This window comes from Galeopterus variegatus, unplaced genomic scaffold (genome assembly GCF_000696425.1).
Source record: "Galeopterus variegatus unplaced genomic scaffold, G_variegatus-3.0.2 Scaffold6675, whole genome shotgun sequence".
NCBI classification, from domain to species: Eukaryota; Metazoa; Chordata; class Mammalia; order Dermoptera; family Cynocephalidae; genus Galeopterus; species Galeopterus variegatus.
This window is the reverse complement of record NW_007732786.1, coordinates 104,408-124,815: the sequence shown is the minus strand read 5'-3', so window position 1 is coordinate 124,815 and position 20,408 is coordinate 104,408. Positions and strand designations below refer to the sequence as shown.

The following is a 20,408-nucleotide window of genomic DNA, read 5'->3' as shown; positions in this document are numbered from 1 at the left end:
AAGAGAAATCAAGAAAGCCTGCCCATTTACAAAAGCCACCAAAAAATAAAATACTTAGGAACTGAGTTAACCAAGGATGTGAAAAAAACTCTATAATGAGAAGTACAAACCACTGCTGAGATAAATTAGAGAGAACACAAGAAGATGGCTTAGAGAAATTAGAGAGGATACAAGAAGATGTAAAGATATCCCATGCTCTTGGATTGGAAGAATCAACATAGTGAAAATGTCCATACTACCCAAAGTGATATACAAATTCAATGCAATCCCCATCAAAATTCCAATGACATTTTTCTCAGAAATGGAAAGAACTCTCCAGACATTTATACGGAATAACAAAAGACCACGCATAGCCAAAGCAATTCTGAGCAAAAAAAATATAAAGCTGGAGGCATAATACTACCAGACTTTACACTATACTACAAAGCTATAATAACCAAAACAGTATGGTACTGGCATAAAAACAGACACACTGATCAATGGAATAGAATAGAGAATCCAGAAATCAACCCACACACCTACAGCCATCTGATCTTTGACAAAGGCACCAAGCCTATACACTGGGGAAGAGACTGCCTCTTCAGCAAATGGTGCTGGGATAACTGGATATCCATACACAGGAGAATGAAACTAGACCCATACCTCTCACCATGTACTAAAATCAACTCAAAATAGATTAAATAATTAAATATACACCCTGAAACAATAAAACTTCTTAAAGAAAACATAGGAGAAACACTTCAGGAAGTAGGACTGGATGCAGACTTCATGAATACGACCCTAAAAGCACGGGCAACCAAAGGAAAGATAAACATATGGGATTATATCAAACTAAAAAGCTGCTGCACAGCAAAAGAAACAATTAACAGAGTTAAAAGACAACCAACAGAGTGGGAGAAAATATTTGCAAAATATACCTCTGACAAAGGATTAATATCCAGAATATAAAAGGAACTCAAACAACTGTACAAGAAAAAAACAAGCAACCCAATTAAAAATTGGGCAAAAGAGCTAAATAGGCATTTTTCAAAGGAAGATATACGAATGGCCAACAGACACATGAAAAAATGCTCAACATCACTCAGCATTTAGGAAATGCAAATCAAAACCACACTGAGATACCATCTCACCCCAGTTAAGATGGCTAATATCCAAAAGACTGTGAATAACAAATGCTGGCAAGGTTGCGGAGAAAAAGGAACTCTCATATATTGTTGGTAGGACTGCAAAATGGTGCAGCCTCTACAGAAAATGGTATGGAGGTTCCTCAAACAATTGCAGATAGATCTACCATATGACTCGGCTATCCCACTGCGGGAATATACCCAGAGGAATGGAAATCATCAAGTCGAAGGTATACCTGTTCCCTAATGTTCATTGCAACACTCTTTACAATAGCTAAGAGTTGGAACCAGCCCAAATGTCCATCATTGGATGAGTGGATATGGAAATTGTGGTATATCTACACAATGGAATACTACTCTGCTATAAAAAAGAATGAAATACTGCCATTTGCAATGACATGGATGGACCTAGAGAGAATTACATTAAGTGAAACAAGTCAGGCACAGAAAGAGAAATATCACATGTTCTCACTTATGTATGGGAGCTAAAAATAAATAAATAAATACACAAAAAAACCAGGGGAGGGGCAGGAAGAAGACATAACAATTACAATTCCTTGAAGTTGATATGAGAAGCAAACAGAAAGGACATTTGGAAGGAGGGCGGAGAGGGAGGAGGGAGGGAGATTTCGGTAATTGGCCACAATAATCAAACACAGTTATATTGACAAAATAAAATAAAATTTGGGAAAAAAAATATCAACTACATTGTATATTGATAAAATAAAATAAAATTTAATAAATAAATAAGATCATACAACTGTCTTAGTACATAGAATAAGGAGGAGACTACTTGGCAGGCAAGAACCTAAGAGAGATCCCTGACGTAGGGAACTAATGAGTTTGGATTGTAGAAGAACCCCACACTGCACGCAGGGAGACTAACAGAGGACAGATGCAAAGCTGGGACAGGTTCCTCTTTCCTTAAAAAATGAAAACAAAATTTGTTTGTGTAGGAAACAAACAGACCTGAACTCCCCTCTAGCTTTTGTCCGATCTCCCTACTGGCTTCTCCTTTGGTCTTTTCTAAAGTTCAGACCATCTTAACCCTTTCCCCTTTCCCATATCTGATTCATGATTTTCCTTCTCAATTCTTGGGTCTCTCTGCCTTTCCTACCACTCCCATTCTTTCTTGTGACCTTCTCAGTTAATTAAAAAGGTCTTTACATCAGGAAAACCAATGTCACGTTTCCAGATCTTTCTTTGGAAGTTGACACCCATATTTCCTTCCTCTTTCTTGAACCTCTCTAATACCCTAGTTCTGAAGAACCCTCAAGTCAGCTGATTCTCTTTTTTCACCCCAGCCAGCACCCTCTCATTCGCTTTCCTGAGATTCTTAACCCTGGGATTCTCCTTTTCCAGTAAACCACACAAACATCCTAATTTGTTCTCCTCAACACCCACCACTCTGCCTTATGTGTTGATCTAGTAAGAAAATCAGGCTGAAAGAAATACATGGATTCCTGAGCAGTCTGAGAAGTGAGCTTATAGCTGAACTCCCAAGTGGCACACCAGACACCTGTCTCCCTGTCTCTCTGTTTAGTGCTCACAGAGCCCAGCAGCTGTGTCCTCACAGGACATCTCAGTAGTCTCTTGCCTGTGCTGGGCCTCTGCCCTCATTCCCCTGCACCCCAAACCAGGGCTGCACACACTGTCAAATCCTTTCCCATAGTTTCTGACCATAGCTCAGGGAATGTCACTGACCATGCCTCCTCACCTCCCACCCACTCCCACCTCAAAAAGAATAACCAGACTCAGTATCCTATGTTAGAAGGCACATCCAGGGGGAACAGGATATGTTTTCATTGCATTGGAGGAAATAAGAGAGGCAGGGGGAGTGGGAGTGGGCTGTTCACCCTGAGCTTTGTGGCTCAGAAAGCAGAGTTCTGGGGGCATCCCCACCATGGCCCATACCCCTCTCTTCCTCACTCTCTGCACAGGTGGCTAGAAATGGGGCATCAGCGGCTGACACTGTGCGGGCCCAGGGCTCTGCCTTGCTCCTCTGGCCCACTGACCCGCCTCGCTCCTGACCTTGGTCTCCCTCCTGACTCTCAGGGTCCTGGGCACAGTCAGGGCTGACTAAGGAGACTGCATAGTCTGAATCTGTTGCTAAGTCATTCACCATCTCCTGCATTGGAAGCAGCACCAACATGCAGCATGGGTCTTGGGATCCTGTTAGGAGATCCAGTTAAGAGATGGTGGCATTATAACATAACAGAATGATGTCTCAGGTGAGTGACATAGCAGTTGAGATGAGAGGAATGTGTATGACACTGTGGTGAGAAGGGATAGATGGGAGAGGGTGTTGGGTTTGAGGCCCCAAGCTCATCCCTGTGATGGAAACCTGAACAACAGCTTCTCATCCTGGTTTAAGGGTGTCACAGGAATGTTCTGCTCTCTGGACAGCACATAAGAATCGTTGCTACCCTTCACACTTATTCACTGAGATTTACATGAACAATCATTCTTGACAAGGTGAGAGAGAGCTGGTTGCTTGCTACTGAGAGAAAAATGCAGAATATTCCAGAGCAAACAGGATGCACTTACCCACTGAAGGGTCTGTATGTATCCAGTTAAAGCATGTGATCAAACATTCCCTGAGCTATGGTCAGAAACAGTAGGAAAGGATGTGTTAGTGCGTGCGGCCCTGGTTTGGGGTACAGGGGAGTGATGGCAATGGCCCAGAACAGGCAAGAGCCTACTGAAATGTCATTATGGGGTGGGGGGAGGGTCAATTGAAAAGCTTGAGAGCAGTAGAAAGGCAGGATTCTATGTCTGGGCAAGGGAAGTGGGTCCAGCCCCACCCAGGCATCCTTATCCACCTTCCTCTTTGCCCCTCTTCCCTCCTTCCCAAGACAAGTTTCTGTTGTGTCTCTGCCGTTCTTTCTGCATCACAAACAGAGCAACAGAGAGGTTGCCTGATGACTAAAACCCTCTAAAGGAACCAAATTGTCCAGGTGCCCTTAGGGATTCTGCTTGAAAATGGTGATGCTTTGATTTTGTTTGCCTTCTTTATACCATCTAGTGAGATCCAATCCATAAATTGAAATGTGATTCACCCATCATATTAAAGCAAGATTACTGTAGCTACACATTCTCAAGAAAACTTCAGGTACCTGAACAAGTCACATATTCATCAGAACTTCTAGAAATGAGAATCTCTAGATTACTGCTCTCCTCCTACTATCTTGCCCTGTGAAAGAACACCTTAGTCCCCTCATCCTTGATGCTGTCTGCTTTTGAGAAAGTTCTGGGGACTTTGGAAAAATACACTAGCAAGGGCCCCCCACTAGATCATCCAAGTTCCTTAACAGCCTTTGATTCCACAAATGTCCCTCAGGGAAAGGGACCAAGGCATTCTGTGCTCCTGCTTATGGCTGTACACAGCCAAACCAGCTATGCTGTCTGGGGCTATGGACTCAGGACAGCCTTTCTCCACATCTTTAAGGCATCTAACTGGTGGGCTTATGTACCTGAAGAGCCAGCTGCAGGAAGGCCTGATGGGTTCTGGCATGATATTCCTGTGACTATAATATTCTGTGATTCCTGTGCCTCTCAGAATATACACCCAGCTCTTAAGAGCCTCAGTTGAATTCTCCTGGGTTCCCCTCCCTCTCTGGCCTCTGCTCACGGGGTCCTTCCTGGTATGCCCTTTCTCTGTTCAGTCATCCATGTCAGTTCCTCAAACCTAGACCTCGTCCTTTCTCAGTGCCTACACGATCCTGGGAGAACCTGTCCACCTCCAGGCTTCATTGCACATCTTGCTGAGAACACCCCCCCCCCATCTCCATGTCTAAGGATACTGCTAGACCAGCAACGAAAGCCCTTTACGACCGTTGATGCTTTGGAGTTGACCAAAGACCATCCTGTGACAGGCAGTAGGAGCTATGGGAGCCCTGCCTCAGAATCCCAAGCATTTCAACTGCTGGTTTCAAAGCCAGATGGAAAAATGTGCCATGCAGGAGTGGGTTCTCAGGAAACAGAACATCTGTATAATGTCCCAGAACAATCTTCTGCTGTGAAGTTAGAGTCCCACCAAGTGAACTGGGCCAGGTTGTTTGATCAGAGGAGTGGAAACAGGCTTTGCCCTTGAGGAATAAAAGAACAGGAGGCCTCACTGGGCTGAAAGACTAGAGGGGTAGGCAGTTTAAGGTTCCTTTGGGCATCAAAATCTGATCACCAGGCAACTGCAGAGCTACACACAAGTGTGATTTGAGATGGACCTAAGATGAGGTGGGTGAGGAGGGCCCTTCATTACCTGAGCTCTAAGCACTTTGGCTGCCTTTGGCAGTGCTGCAGAAGGTCCCCATGAACCAGGCTGGCACATGGATGTGGAGCCCCCTGGGAACATGCTTCCACAAGAGATAACAGGTGGTCTGGTTATAGAGTCAGTCACAGAGCTCTCCTAACAAGGGGAGTGGTGTGAGAAAGGCATGACCCAGATCAAAATTAATTCAGAAAAGGAAAAAATAAAAAGTGTGATAGTTTTTAACTCCAAGAATAACAGAGCAATCTGTCTCCGTCACAGGAGGTTGACATACAAGAGCCCTCCATATCCCATCAGGGAACCTCTAGCTTCAGTCTGTTGCACCAATACCACTCATATATTCCAGACAGGAAATGGAGGCTCTCAGAGGTCATCCAAGAGGACAGCTGGAGTCTGCTTTCTCCTGGTAGAAAGAAACCACTTGAAATGAGAAATACAGCAATATATAATGGAGAATGTAAACAGTCATATAAAATGGACTGTCAAGAAGTAAATACTGTGAATCTTGTGATGAATACCTTCTTGACATGGCTTCTCTGGGAAGATTTAATGAGTTTGAGTATGTGTTCCTACACAGAACTTATAGAAATGACTTTTTAAATATAATTGTATGTTGAAGCCATCCTTCCCAGTCAGTAAGTACAGATATGTATTAGAGTCACATTTTCTACATGTCATACTTCAATAAAAGGGAAAAAACAATATAAAAAATGAAAAATATTTGTATGAAAATTAAAAAAGCACTCTCTTAAGTAAAAAAAGGATAGTTCCTACCAAAACCTGAGGACAGCTTTGGTTAAGGTATTGAATACAACCACATCAGTGCCCTATCAAATGGTTTAAAGAGGTCGCACCATCTCATTTCAGAGACCCTCAGACCTGTACTGAGTTTCTGGGATATGATGTGTAGAATCAATTATGTGTACTCATCCCTCTGACTCTTCCCCCTGCCTCAAGCTCATGGTGTACCAAGAGCAATCTGTCTGCAAGATGGAGCACAGTGGCTTGGCATTTAGAGAAGAGAGGAGACATGTAGTAACTCACACCATTCAAGGGATCCTCAGGATTAGAGAATGTCAAAAACAATTCACATTCTCTCTCTCTCTCTCTCTCTCTCTCTCTCTCTCTCTCTCTCTCTCTCTCTCTCCCCCCCCCATCCATATACATAGAAATATATAAACACACATATAGACACATATATACATGTAAACACACACATGATGGGTCCTCAAAAGTTAATGGAAAGGTTCATATTATCTTTTAATTCTATTTTTTCATGCCCTTTAGGAAGTACATGTGCGTGCGTGCATGTGTGTGTGTGTGTGTGTATGCCCTTTAGGAAGTACATGTGCGTGCGTGCGTGTGTGTGTGTGTGTGTGTGTGTGTGTTTAGTAATTACAGAGACATCTGGGACATAATCCTAAATAGAATATCACAGCTATGGAAAGGTAATTTTGAGATTCCCCAGAAAAAGTGTTTAGAAATACTTAGAATCTGTTCCGTTGATATTAAGTAGATACTATTCTTAATCCCATTTTACAAGTGGGAAAACAGAACCTACTCTTGTAAAGATATAGCCGGTTCTGACTCCATGAGTCCTCCCACAGTGTAAGACACTCCATAGTAACTCAAGGAAGACCTTTGATTATCAAGTACATCAGGAATGATAAACAGGCATCCTACAGACAGTGCCTTGCACATTCCACTTCTTCTGTAGTTACTTCTGATGCGTCATAGCATTCATCCCACTCTACTCAGACTTGGCCTCACAGTTCTCAACCCAGTGTTTTAGCAAGACCCTACAATTTTTATTTGTAATTGTCCCGAATGAATAAATCTGTTTTTCATCCCTGAAATTGTTCTGTTTATAATATTATTGAAGGATATTCACAGTATACATTGTGGAATGAGAAAATGATACCTCAGAACAACATGTACACAATGAACTTTTTTTTTTTAATATGTCATGTATACACAAAACTTGTTCTGCAATAATGCATCCCAATTTATTATGACTCTAAAGAATAGGATGAAAGGCACTGTTTTTGGTGAGAATATCTGTATTTTTTAAATGTAGATTTATTTTATCATATAATTTCAAGGAAATAAAAGGATGCCTGTTAGAGACACCCCAAGGAGGGAAGACTAATAAAGGTCAGCCAAAAGGCAAGCAATTGATGAAATGCTTCTGAAGCAATTGGTGTCTTCCCTGTTGTGTGGCACAGCTTATCCTGTAATGGAAAAAAAAAAATGAGCATTTAGGTTCCCAGCAGACCATTGTGGGACCTCTCCTGTGGGATCAAAGTGCCACCAAGGCTAAAAATGTATGAATTTTAAGATCATGCTCAGAATTCCAAAAGGAAGAGAGATAAGAAGTTGGGGGTGGGGGGAAGCAGCAGCAGCAGCTGTGTGGGAGCTTGGCAGAAAGAAAACTGGATTCTGTTAAGAAGGGGAATAACTAGGCATCCAGAAGGAAAGACGGAAGTAAAGCTACATCTATTTGAAGATGGCATGATTTTAGAGAGAGAAAATTCTAAAGAATCCATGCCAAAAAATTTTTGAGTTAACAAAATTTTCAGCAAGGTTGCACAATACAAAATCAACATGCAAAATCAGTTGTATTCTGCCTACTAGCAATAAACAATAAAAAGGATAGTAAGAAAACAATATCATCAATGATAGCAAAAAAAAAAAAGGATAAAATACTTAGGAATAAATTTAATTGAGGAGGTTGTACACTTGTACACTGAAAACTACCAAATACTTCTGAAAGTAATTTTAAAAGATCTAAATAAATGAAAAGACATCCCATGTTCATGGAGTGGAAGACTTAACATTAAGATCACAATTATTACACAAAATGATCTACAGATTCGTCTGCCTACTAGCAATAAACAATAAAAAGGATAGTAAGAAAACAATATCATCAATGATAGCAGAAAAAAAAAAAGGATAAAATACTTAGGAATAAATTTAATTGAGGAGGTTGTACACTTGTACACTGAAAACTACCAACTACTTCTGAAAGTAATTTTAAAAGATCTAAATAAATGAAAAGACATCCCATGTTCATAGAGTGGAAGACTTAACATTAAGATCACAATTATTACACAAAATGATCTACAGATTCAATGCAATGCTTATGGAAATCTCAATGGCCTTTTTTGTAAAATCAGCAAAAGCTAGTTTTTAAATTCATATGAAAACGCAAGAGACCCTGAATACCCAAAACAATCTTAAAAAAAAAAAAACAGGAGGATCCACACTTCCTGATTTCAAAACTTGCTACAAAGCTACAGTAATCAAAATAGTGTGGCACTGGCACAAGGACACACATAAAGATAAATGGAATAAAATTGAGAGTTCTGAAATAAACCCATGTATTTTTGGTTAACTGATTTTCCACAAGGGTGGCAAGACCATTCAATGCATAAAGAATAAATTCAACAAATGGGTGCTGACATAACCAGCTGTTCATATACAGAAAAAGGGGGAAAAAAGCCTATATCAAAATTAAAAATAGATCAAAGACCTAAATGAAAGATCTAAGAATATTAAACTCTCAGATGAAAGAGTATATCTATACCTACCTTGACTTTGACAATGATTTCTTAAATATAACACCAAAAGCATAAGCGACAATAACAACAAAAAGAATAAATTGGGCTTCATTAAAATTAAAAACATTTGTGCATCAAAAGACACTATGAAGAAAGTGATAAGACAGTCACAATAAATAATTTAAAAAGCCACAAAATGGGAGAAAATATTTTCAAATCATATATCTGATATTGGCCTAGTATCCAGAATACATGTGTGTGTGTGTGTGTGTGTGTGTGTGTGTATGCGTATATATACACACACACATATATATATATATTTTACTATTCAACAACAAAACAATTAACACAATCAAACAATGGCAAAAAGACTTAAATAGACATTTTTCCAAAAAAGATATACAAATGGATAACAAAGACATGAAAAGATAATAAGCGTTATTATTCATCAGAAAAATGAGAATCAAAATCACGAGATACCACTTTACACCCATGAGGATGGCTATAATAAAAAAATAAAGGAAAATGACAAATGTTGGCAAAGATGTGGAGAAACTGAAACCTTCATATATTGCTGGTAGGAATGTTAAATGGCACAACTGCTGTGAAAAACAGTATGGCAGCTCCTCAAAAAGTTAAACACAGAAAAACTATATGACTCAGCTTTATGCACCTAAATATATAACCAAAAGAACTGAAAACAGGTATTTAAACAAAAATTGTACACTAATGTTCCTAGCAGCAGCACCATTCACAATAGCCAAAAGGTAGCCAAAAGCCCAAATGTCCACAAACTTATGAGTGTACAAACAAAATGTGGTATAGCCATGCAATAGAAAAGAATGAAGTACAACAATTCTATAGTTTTTCAGAGAAGAAAAAAAAAAAAAAAAAAAAGAATGAAGTACAGATACATGCTACAAAGTGGATGAGCCTTGAAAACATTACACTTAGTGAAAAAAGCCAGACACAAAAGGCCAGATCTTGTATGTTTCAATCTATATTAAATATCCTGAATATGCTAATCCACAGAGACAAAACCAGATTAGAGGTTGCCAGGGGCTGGGGGAAAGAGAATGAGAAATGACTGCTTAAAGTGAACTGGGTTTCCTTTTGGAGTAATGAAAATGTTTTAGACCTAGATAACGGTGATTATTGCATAATATGGTGAATGTACTAAATTTTATTGAATTGTACACTGTAAAATGATTTAAATAGTTTATGTTATGTGTCTTTTATCACAATTTTTTAAAAACAGGAATCTTGTAACACCAAGGTCACAGGTTCAGATCCCCAAACCAGCCAGCCAACAACATACAAGGTCACCAGGGGGTGCTAATGTCCAGGTTTCACCAGCCTTGAGTAGCTGTGCACCTAGCCTATAGTCACTGTTGTCTGACGTAACAACAGCTATTTTCTTTTCAAGTAACTAAGCATTATGACCTGGGGATATTATTTGCATAATTTCCTCTGCTGGGTTTAAGGGATTGATAGTTCCTGACAGGCAAGAATAATGTTTAAGAGTCCCAGGAGAAACACCACCCGGGGTATCTACACCATGGTCTGGACTTTACTCATCCTCACAATCCTCACTCACTCACAGGTCAGAGGAAGATTCTCTGAGCTTTGACAGAGGAAGAGAAATGTGGAGATATTTCCCGTCCTAACATTGTCCACGATTGCTCCCTGACATTTCTGTCTCTATCATTGCTTGTAGGATTCGCTTCCCAGGCCGAAGTGATTTGGGAAACTTCACTGACCACAACTCCTGGAGAGACAGTCACGCTTACCTGTGGCTCCAGTGCTGGGGCTGCCACCACAAGTAACTATGCACTGGGTCCAACAGAAACCCTAGGTCTGATTGGTGACAACAGCCACAGAAACCCATGTGTTACTGAGCGGTTGTCAGGATTCCTTTTTTGGAGGTAAGGCTGCCCTCACCATCACAGCAGCCCAGCCTGAAAATGAAGCATTTTACTGTGTTTCTTGTTCACTGATCACTATCACTGTGACAGAGCTCAGTAAGGAATTTAGACACAAACCTCCTAGGTTCAGCTTCAGTGTCCTGCCACGAGCCCTTTCCTCTTAATTCAGAGGCTGGTTCCTGTTTGGGGGCCTCAGGATGGTCAATAATCATGATTCAATATGGGCTGGCAAGTGGCTCACCTGGGAGAGCATGGTGCTGATATCACCAAGGTCAAAGGTTCAGATCCCCAGACCAACCAGCTGCCAAAAATAATATTAACAATAATCATGATTCAGAAGTCTGAGTTACACTTACTTTTAGAGGTTCAAAGTTATAATTGCTGAATAAAGAGAACTACATCATATTCCCTTTCTCTCAGTTTGCTGAAGGCACTGTCTCCCAATATTCTCCTTCCTTAGTAAGACAGCCTCAGTAACACTTACTTTGTGCAGAATCATGGCTGCATTCTCCAGCCTCCCTAACTCTTTGGGGTCATGTGACAAATTTTTAGTAAATAAAGTATAATATGAACTGTTGCATAGGATTTCTGGAAGTATTCTTTGAAAAGCCAGAATAGCTCTGCTTTGGATACATCTGTATATACTCCTACTGAACAGAACCTTACTCAGATATCAACTACATATTCTGTAAAAAATAGTAAAAAAGCAACTATCTGAACAACCTGGACAGTGAAGAGAAGCAGGAAGACTCTGTATAGAAAGTGATACTTTGAAGAAGGGTGTGGTAAAACAGAGTTTCCCAACTTTTATGGCTTTTTTTATTCAGACTGGAATCACTAGCAAACTTTTTGTAATAATGGACAAGCTATTTGTAAAGTTTATATGAAAATGCAACATACCTCGAAGAGTCAAACCTTTGAAAAGTCAGAACAAAGCCAGAGGAATACACTATCTGATTTCGAAACTTATTATAATATTACAGTAATATGTGTGGAACTGGCATAATGATAGACATATAGATCAAAAGAACATGATACAGGATTTTTTTTAAAAAACTCACATTTATGGTTAACTGATTTTCAAAAGAAGTGCTAAGGTAATACAATGGAAGAAAGGATATTTCTTCAACAAATGGTGATGAAAAAACTGGACATAGACCCTCATCTCACACCATTCTCAAAAGTTAGCCCCAAAATGGTCATAGACCTAAATGTAAGAGTTATAATTTTAAAACTTCTAGAAGAAAACATGAGAGGAAATCTTTGTGGCCTTGCATTAGGCAAAAATTTCAAAGATACGACAACAAAAGAATGGATTCATTGTGAAGAGTGCTGCAATGAACATTGGGGAACAGGTATACCTTCAACTTGATGATTTCCATTCCTTTGGATATATTCCCAGCAGTGGGATAGCTGGGTCATATGGTAGATCTATCTGCAACTGTTTGAGGAACCTCCAAACCATTTTCCATAGGGGTTGCACCATTTTGCATTCCCACCAACAATGTATGAATCCTAAGGATCCAATGCCCATTATATTAAAAAAATTAAATGAGTAAATATAAGCTTGAGGTGGCCACTTCTGTTTGACTAAATCTGCTTGTATAATTTTTTCCCTTTTATGGAGATTGGGGTAAGAAGAAATTATCTGGGGATAATTATTAATTAGTGATTTAATATTTTTTAAGCCCCTACCAATCCTTCCCCAATTTACATGTGTGCATTGCGAGATGTGTGTGTGTGTGGGGGTGAGTGGGTGTGTGTGAGTGTACACACATACATGATATCTTGAGAATTAAACAGCAAAACTGTACAACAACAATAAAACTAGAAAGAAGACGGGAAGTCCCAGCCCCAAAATACTTTCTACAGAACAACAGACATGCGTAAGATACGTTAGGCCTCACCTGCTTGGGGAGATGAAAGCATGTTGCTGGCTGCTTTCAGTGCCATCATTCCTGGATGATTGCTTGGTTATTCTAAAAGGTTTAATCACACAGCATTTTACAAATTTTGAATTTAGCATGTTATTCTTGATAAGATCTGGTGTTTCGCAGAAAAAAACTCAATAGCTTTAAAAAAATTTTAAAAAAAAACACATTTTGTTTTTTCATTGTTTTGGGATTTTATTTTCTTACTGTAAAAGTAATAGATGTTGAAATATATAAAGAAATATGCAAAAAAAATCACCCATCCTCCTGCTATCTGGGCCATCACAATATAGTATATATATAGTAATGAGAAACACCTTAGATCATCTTCTTTTTAGCTCCCCCCAAAAGACTGAATATCTGTGTTTGGAAGATATAACAACCACAATTTTTTTTGAAGTTCTTACAACGAGCAAATGGAGGGGACACACTTGGGTGGGAGGGGAGAGAGGGAGGAGGGAGGGAGGTTTCGGTGATGGGACATAATAATCAACTACATTGTATATTGACAAAATAAAAATAATAAAAAAAGAAAAAAAAAGAATGGATTCATGAAGAAAAATTAATAAATTGAACTTTATCAAAAGCGAAAGCTTTTGTTAGTCAAAATATTCAAAAGACACAATTAAGAAAATAAAAAGACAAGCCATAGACTGGAACAAGATATTTGAAAGACATTTATCTGATAAAGGACTTGAATCTAGAATATATTTTTTAAAAGGAAACTCTTACAACTCAAAACAAACAAACCAATTTTGAAATGTACAAAATATTTAGTGCATATTTCTACAAAGAAGCCCTTTGCATGACTAATAAACACAATGAAAGATATTCAACATCACTGGTGATTAGCAAAATGTTACATGCATGACTACCAGGCTGACACAATTGAAGCTACTGACATAAAGGACCAAGAGTATTTCTATTTGCCTCTCTAGGATCTCTAATTCCAGCACGGATTTTTGATGGACCCAGTTGGATCATCGGTCATTCTAAATCTACACTCAAAACCTTTCCAACTCAGCTAAATTTATTCTGTTTCTTACTTTAATTTTCCCTAAAATATATATGTTACTCCTTATTCTTCTGAAATTCTCATTATTCCCATGTAAGGATGCCAGGACATAGATGCCAAATCTCTTTTCACATTTCTCAAAATTCTATCTCTATATTTTGTGTTTTGAAATCTTTCTTTAAATGGATTATTCAGATTTCAGCAAACACATGTTCCTTATATGTTCCTGAAAATAATGCTCCTTAATTTTAAGAGGACTTTTTGTGCCATAATAGAATCTTCCTATACACTCTTCTTATTTGCTTTTTATCTAGTAGTTACATTCTGTCTCCTCCAGCAGTTCTGACAATCTGCCCCACCTCTTCCAGATCCTATATTGTTCCTTCCACCGTGGGCCTCAGGGTCCCCTGAAATGTGGTGCTGTTTTGTCTGTCTGCTCATGACTCACTTTATAGACTTGGGGCTTCTTGAGCAGTGGTCATTTTGAGCATGGTGAGAGATGTAGGAGTCCTGACCCTGGGGGCCAGCAATGAATGAGCTGGCAGGCCTTCAGTGCCCCGCTGAGCCCAGGTAGAAGCCTTTGGACAACCTAGACTACTCTGCTGAAAATGAAGAAGCTCAAAGGGCCTTAAGGATATGAAGGGCTCAGCCCCACATCTGGTGGTTCTTCTCATTCCGTGGGGAGCAGATTGGCATGAACCCTCCTCTTGGAGAGAAGAGGGTTCCATAGATCTACACACAGAGAACTTTGCCAGGAACCCCCATTTTCTGATATCACTCTTTTATGTATCCTGCCTATCCCCAAGCTCTCCTCATACTCAGAAAGAAAAGAGTGCTGCCCATCCTCATCCTCCAGGAAACTGGTATATGGACTTGTTAGTGTGACACTCAGTTCTCTCCTTCAAGACCAAGAGAGTTGGCTAGTGATTGCTCTCTGGGAATTCCGCTAGGATTAAATAAACTGACTTACCCAAAATTACACCTTTACCTAAGGGTAGCCAAATGAAATGATTGCTTGTTGCAGGAGTACAACAGACACCCTGCCACAATTTGCAATAAGTCTGAAGGACCCTCCCAGCTCCATAAATCTACACAGGGCCAGCTGAGATCTCTATTGCAACTCCATTGCAAATCAGTTTCTCCCTCTTTGCCATCCTCTTCCCTTTCTCCTTTATAGGTCATTCTCAATGAAACCACTGCAGGACAATCTCCAACTCAGACACTGTTTCCTGAGGAGCCCAATATAGGACAGCTATATTATAAAGCCATTGACCTGGTGAATGCATACTTTCCCATTTCTATCAAGAAGGAAGATCAAAAGCAACTCATATTCATGGAATGGACAAAAGTATACTTTTAAGATTTTTTCCCAGGGCTACATTAATATCCACTCTAAGTATCCTAAGAGATCTGGACCATCTGGACATTCCACAAAACATCACACCAATTCATTATATTGAAGATATCATATTAATCAAACCAGATGGGCACAAGGTGGCAAGTAGAGTAACAACCTTGGCATTAAAAGTGCTCTAGATAGAAGACAAACACTGTGAAGTTTCAAGGGCCCATCATATCTGTGAGGTTTCCAGAAGCCCATAAGTCTGTGACATGACAGGACATTCCCTCCAGAGTAAGACAAAATATTACATCTCACAATTCTCATCCTTAAGGGAGAAGCACACACTTAGCAGGCCTCTTTAGCTTCTGGAAGCCCATATTCCACCACCGGGAATACTGCTCCAACAAATTACCAGGTGACACAGAAGTTACTAGGTTTAAGGGGCAAAGCAGACAAGTGTTCTGTAGCTATCATACACGCAGCCCTGACATTTAAGCCATATGACTGAGCAGACATAGATACATGCACACACACAAAATATTTCACAAGCTCTAAGAGAAAAACCAGTGTAGTCTGCCAGTTTTCTGGAGCAGCAGAGAACTAAACAACATTCAGAAATAAATTGTGGAATGCTACTAGGCCATAGTAGAAACTGAGCATCTGACCATGGGACAGTCAACTACCTATGTCATTAGGTATGCACATTATTAGGAGGGTTCCTGAGAAACCTAAGCTAAGACACCAGGAGAATCCAAGAGCTTAGTTCCTCTACTCAACAAACATATTGATGTATATGAATTGAAGAAAAGAAGAAAGAGAGGCAGTGATTCATTCAGGCCTCTCCTTCCCAAAATTCTTCCAATCAGTTTCCTGCCTAAGGAATCACAAGCACTGAATTTGACCTACCGAGAGGACTAAAAACTCCAGAGGTAAGGGAAGAGGGGGTGGGAATAGAAAAAGACCTGCAGGAGTGCATCCTTCCATAAGTGGTATTTCCACTATGGACGCTAGTGGGAGGTATGAGCTGGACCCTGGAAAAGCAAGTCTGCTGTGAAATGGTTCTGTAAGTCCTGGGTCCCATCAACAAGTGATCACTGATATGTAACAACTCAATAGCTCTGACATGGCCAAGATGCTGAGTCCCCCTGGGAGGGGAGCTCATTTGCATGACAGCCCCACCCTCACAGGCTGTCAGTGTTATAATGAGAGCTGTGGAGGCTGACTCTGTGGTAAGCAGTCTTGAAATTCACAGCACTGGACTGTCTACACCGTGGACTGGACTCCTCTCTTACTTACACTTCTGGCTCACTGCACAGGTCAGAGGGGACTTTCTGGGATGGGAGCTGGAAATGAGAGGAAGAACCACTGAACCTTCTTGGCCCCATCTTCTCTCTGGATCTTTTGGTCTGTCATCTGTTTTCAGGAGCCACTTCCCAGGCTGTGGTGACTCAGGAAACTTCATTGTCCACAACTCCTGGAGGGACAGTTACACTCACCTGTGGCTCCAGTGCCAGGGCCATCACCACCAGTAATGATGCCCGCTGGGTCCAACAGAAACCCAACCAAGTACCCCAGGGTCTAATAGGTGACACCAGCAACAGGGTCCCAGGGGTCCCTGCCTGATTCTCTGGCTCCCTGCTTGGAAACTAGGCTGCCCTCACCATCATAGGGGCCCAGCCCAAGGATGAGGCCAAATATTACTGTGCTCTCTGGCACAGCAACCACTTCTACAGTGACAGATGCAGATGGGGAAGTGAGACACAAATACCCTGGCTCGCCTCACCTTTTGCTCCTCAGTACCTCCCTATCCTTATGTACAAAGATGAATACAAGTCCTAGGAAATGTGTCTGGCACCTGAGAGGGATGTGAATCTTTGGGAGCCAGAGAGCAGACTGGGATCAGACTTAGGTGGCTCCCAAATGAACTCCACTTCCACCTATTCATGCCCTGGTATAATCTCCTCCCTTGAGTGTGGGCTATACTGAGTGACTGCTCAGTGAGTTCAAGGACTTAGGGGCTGATTAAGGAAAAGGCATGACTAGGAGATGGCAGAAACACACAAGGAGCTTTATTTGGGCTGCACTTGGACTGGTTGATGAGAGAAGTCTCTCTCAGCCATAGACTTTCTTGAGACTGCAGCATAGGGCGACCACCCAGAAGGGGAGGATGGAAGGGAACTCTCTGGAGAGAAGGAAATCAATCAGAAGAGGGCTTACATGTCTAGGAGATGTCAATCAGCAGCATAGCCAGGAATCTCAGGGTCAGAAAGCTTAGGAAAGGCAGCAGCAGTTTGGGGTCTTTTATAGCCCCAGGGTTTTTCTTATCATGGCTGGCAGATGTTGAGTGCAGTTTTGTGGGATACACAAAGCAGACAGGTACTAAATGGCTAAAAATATGCTACTTGGTCAGTATTTAAAGTATTTGGATGTGTAAAATTTTGATTTGGGCACTGGCAGGCTTGAGTTAATGATTTCAGCCAGCTGTAAAGAAGTAAACAACATAGGGGCCAATATACAGAGGTCATCTTTAACCCATTTATATAACAACCAGATTCTAACAGAACACAAAAGTGAGGGGATCTCACTCCTGAGATTAGGTAATAAAGGCTGTGGCCTGCCTTAGTTGCTTTCTCTTTTATTTCTTGCCCTGGGGCAGGGGATGAGGAGAAGGCAGTTAGATACCCTGTCCTGGGGCAACCCTGTGGAGAAACACTCATGGTAAGAAACTAAGACTTGCCAGTAGCCATAAGAGTGTGCTTAGAAGTGGATCCTACCACCCCAACCAAGCTTTAGATGTATATAGCTCCTCCTGACAGCTTGCTTGCAATTAAATGAGATATCTTGAGCCAGAGGCACCCAGCTAGCCAACCTCTTGATTCCCAGCTCACAGAAACTATGAGGTAAATGTTAAGTCACTAAGTTTTGGGGTCATTTGTTACACAGCAACAGATAACTAATAAAGAGATCGACTGATTAAGATCTACAAGGTTAGTTTAATCATGGAGAGGGAGACTGAGGCACTGCCCACATATATGGAGCAGCTCCACAGGGATACCCTGGAGCCTCTGCTAGGGTGTGTCGAAGGAGTAGCTCATAACCACTCCTCACAAGGACTTACTGGCCACAGGACAGGTGTCTACTTCAGCAGGTGAACATGGGTGGCACTGACTTGGAGAACATGTGCTCAATAAGACACAGACAGAAGATGAAGTTTTCCTGGCTCTTTCTGCTTAAAAGAAAGGCATTCACATTTTTTACATAACACAGTGATTTTGAGAAATAACTCAGCCTGTTGAGCGTGTGGCTTGCAATTGTTATAAAGGTATTAAAATGGGGATATCAGTGAAAAATTCTGAAAAACTCAGGACCTATCTGAAAAGGAGAGGGGGAGTTCCTAAAGCCTTTTGTGGGAATGTTGAATATTCAGTAAAAACAGATATACAGTCTGTACTTTGAATTCCCACAGTCCCCACCTCCCTAACACACACTGGAGGTACATACACAGTTTCCTGTTCCAGGATCCAAGGCTGGGCTGAGAACCTCCCCTTTCCCGTAGTGTTGTCTTTTCTTTTGTAGTTGCTATGTTCTGGTATTTGAGTCATACTGACTTCAAATAATGAACTGAGGAACTTTCCATCTTTTTCTCTCCACTAGACATTCTTAGTTTGAGTGATTTCTTCTACTCATACGTACATGCATCTGTGTGGTATGAGTATGTATGCATGTCTTGGTACAGATTTGAGCTCATAGCAGAAATGCATATTTGTATCCTGACTTATTTGCTTATTAGTACACTGAGACTGTTTTACATTCTTACTAAATATTCTTCAAATACAGGATTTTCAAAGCTATATCAAATACATACACCACAATGTATTTATATATTCCCTTAATAGTGAATATGTAGACAATTTTCCACTTTACTCTAATGTAAAAAACTCCAGTAACAAAAGATGTTTATCATCCTCATCAATTTATTAATTTGATAAATATTTATTGAGGACGTAACTAATAATTATGCCAGGAAAATCAGCATAAGCAAGAGCGTCCCTGGCTAACTGGGATATACTCAATGCATAGATGTTGTTCTTTTCCTATTAATTTTTTTCACTTTAGACAGGTTTATTGGAACGCATTTTACATACAATAAAATGTACCCCTTTTATGTGATCAGTTCAGTGAATTTTAACAATATATCTAGTTGTATAACCACCACAATCAAGATACACAACATTCTCTCATCCTGAAATGTGCCTCTTGACCCTTTGCAGTAAATGACCTTCCTCAGACCTAGAAACCATTGACCTGCTTTCTGCTGCTGTAATTTTCCCTTTTCTAGAATGTCATATAAATAGAATCACAGAGTATGTATATAGCCTGTTGTTTCTGGCTTCTTAACACAATGCTTTTGATATTCATCCATTTTGTCATGCACGTATCAGTAAGTCTTTTTCTGAATATAATTCCATTATTTAAATGTACCACAATTTGTTCATTCATTCACATTGATGAACATGTGGATTGTTTCCAGTTTGGGGCTGTTATGTGTAAAACCGCTAAGAAAAACATATATGTGCATTTTTTGTGAAAATATGTTATTATTCTAAGGTAAATACCTTGGAGTGGGATTGCTGGGTTATTTTTGCATTCCTACCAACAAAGTGATAAGCATTTTAGTTGCACCTATTTCTTGAAATCATGTTTCAAATTTTAGCCATTCTAGTGGTGTATACTGATATCTCATTCTGGTTTTAATTTGCAACTTAAATGTATCAACATCATCATCTTCCCCCATGTAAAGCAAGCCCTTTAGCAAGCTTTCAATTATTGTTGGTCCTTCTCCCAATGCCCAACCCCACAGCATCCTCACTCCATAAGTATCTTTTATTATTTCAGGTCCAGATTGATATGAACATGTTTTCTATTTTCTTCCTTCTTTTCTCCCTCCCATTTTTCTTCCCTCCCTCTCTCTTGCCCTTTTTACCTTACTTCCTTTTTACTTTTTGCTCTTGCTTCATTATATAATAAATCTGTGAGTTCATTCCTTATCCTTAATTCCCATATCTCTTGTACCATCTTCATTTATTAATTTATTGCAAGTATTTATTCAATATCCACTATGAGTTAAGCAACGTTCTAGGTGCTGAGGATGCAAACAAACACAAATGCCCTCATGGAAAATATGCTCTAATGGCAAGAAACAGATAAGAAAGATAAATTATGTACTATGTCAGAAGTTGATAA

The 20,408-nt window shown here is 40.1% G+C and overlaps 1 pseudogene; it reads left to right on the top strand.

Moving 5' to 3' along the window:
* Window positions 1-10,668: 10,668 nt before the first annotated feature.
* Window positions 10,669-17,003, top strand: LOC103606547 (annotated as a pseudogene).
* The last annotated feature ends 3,405 nt before the right edge of the window (window positions 17,004-20,408 follow it).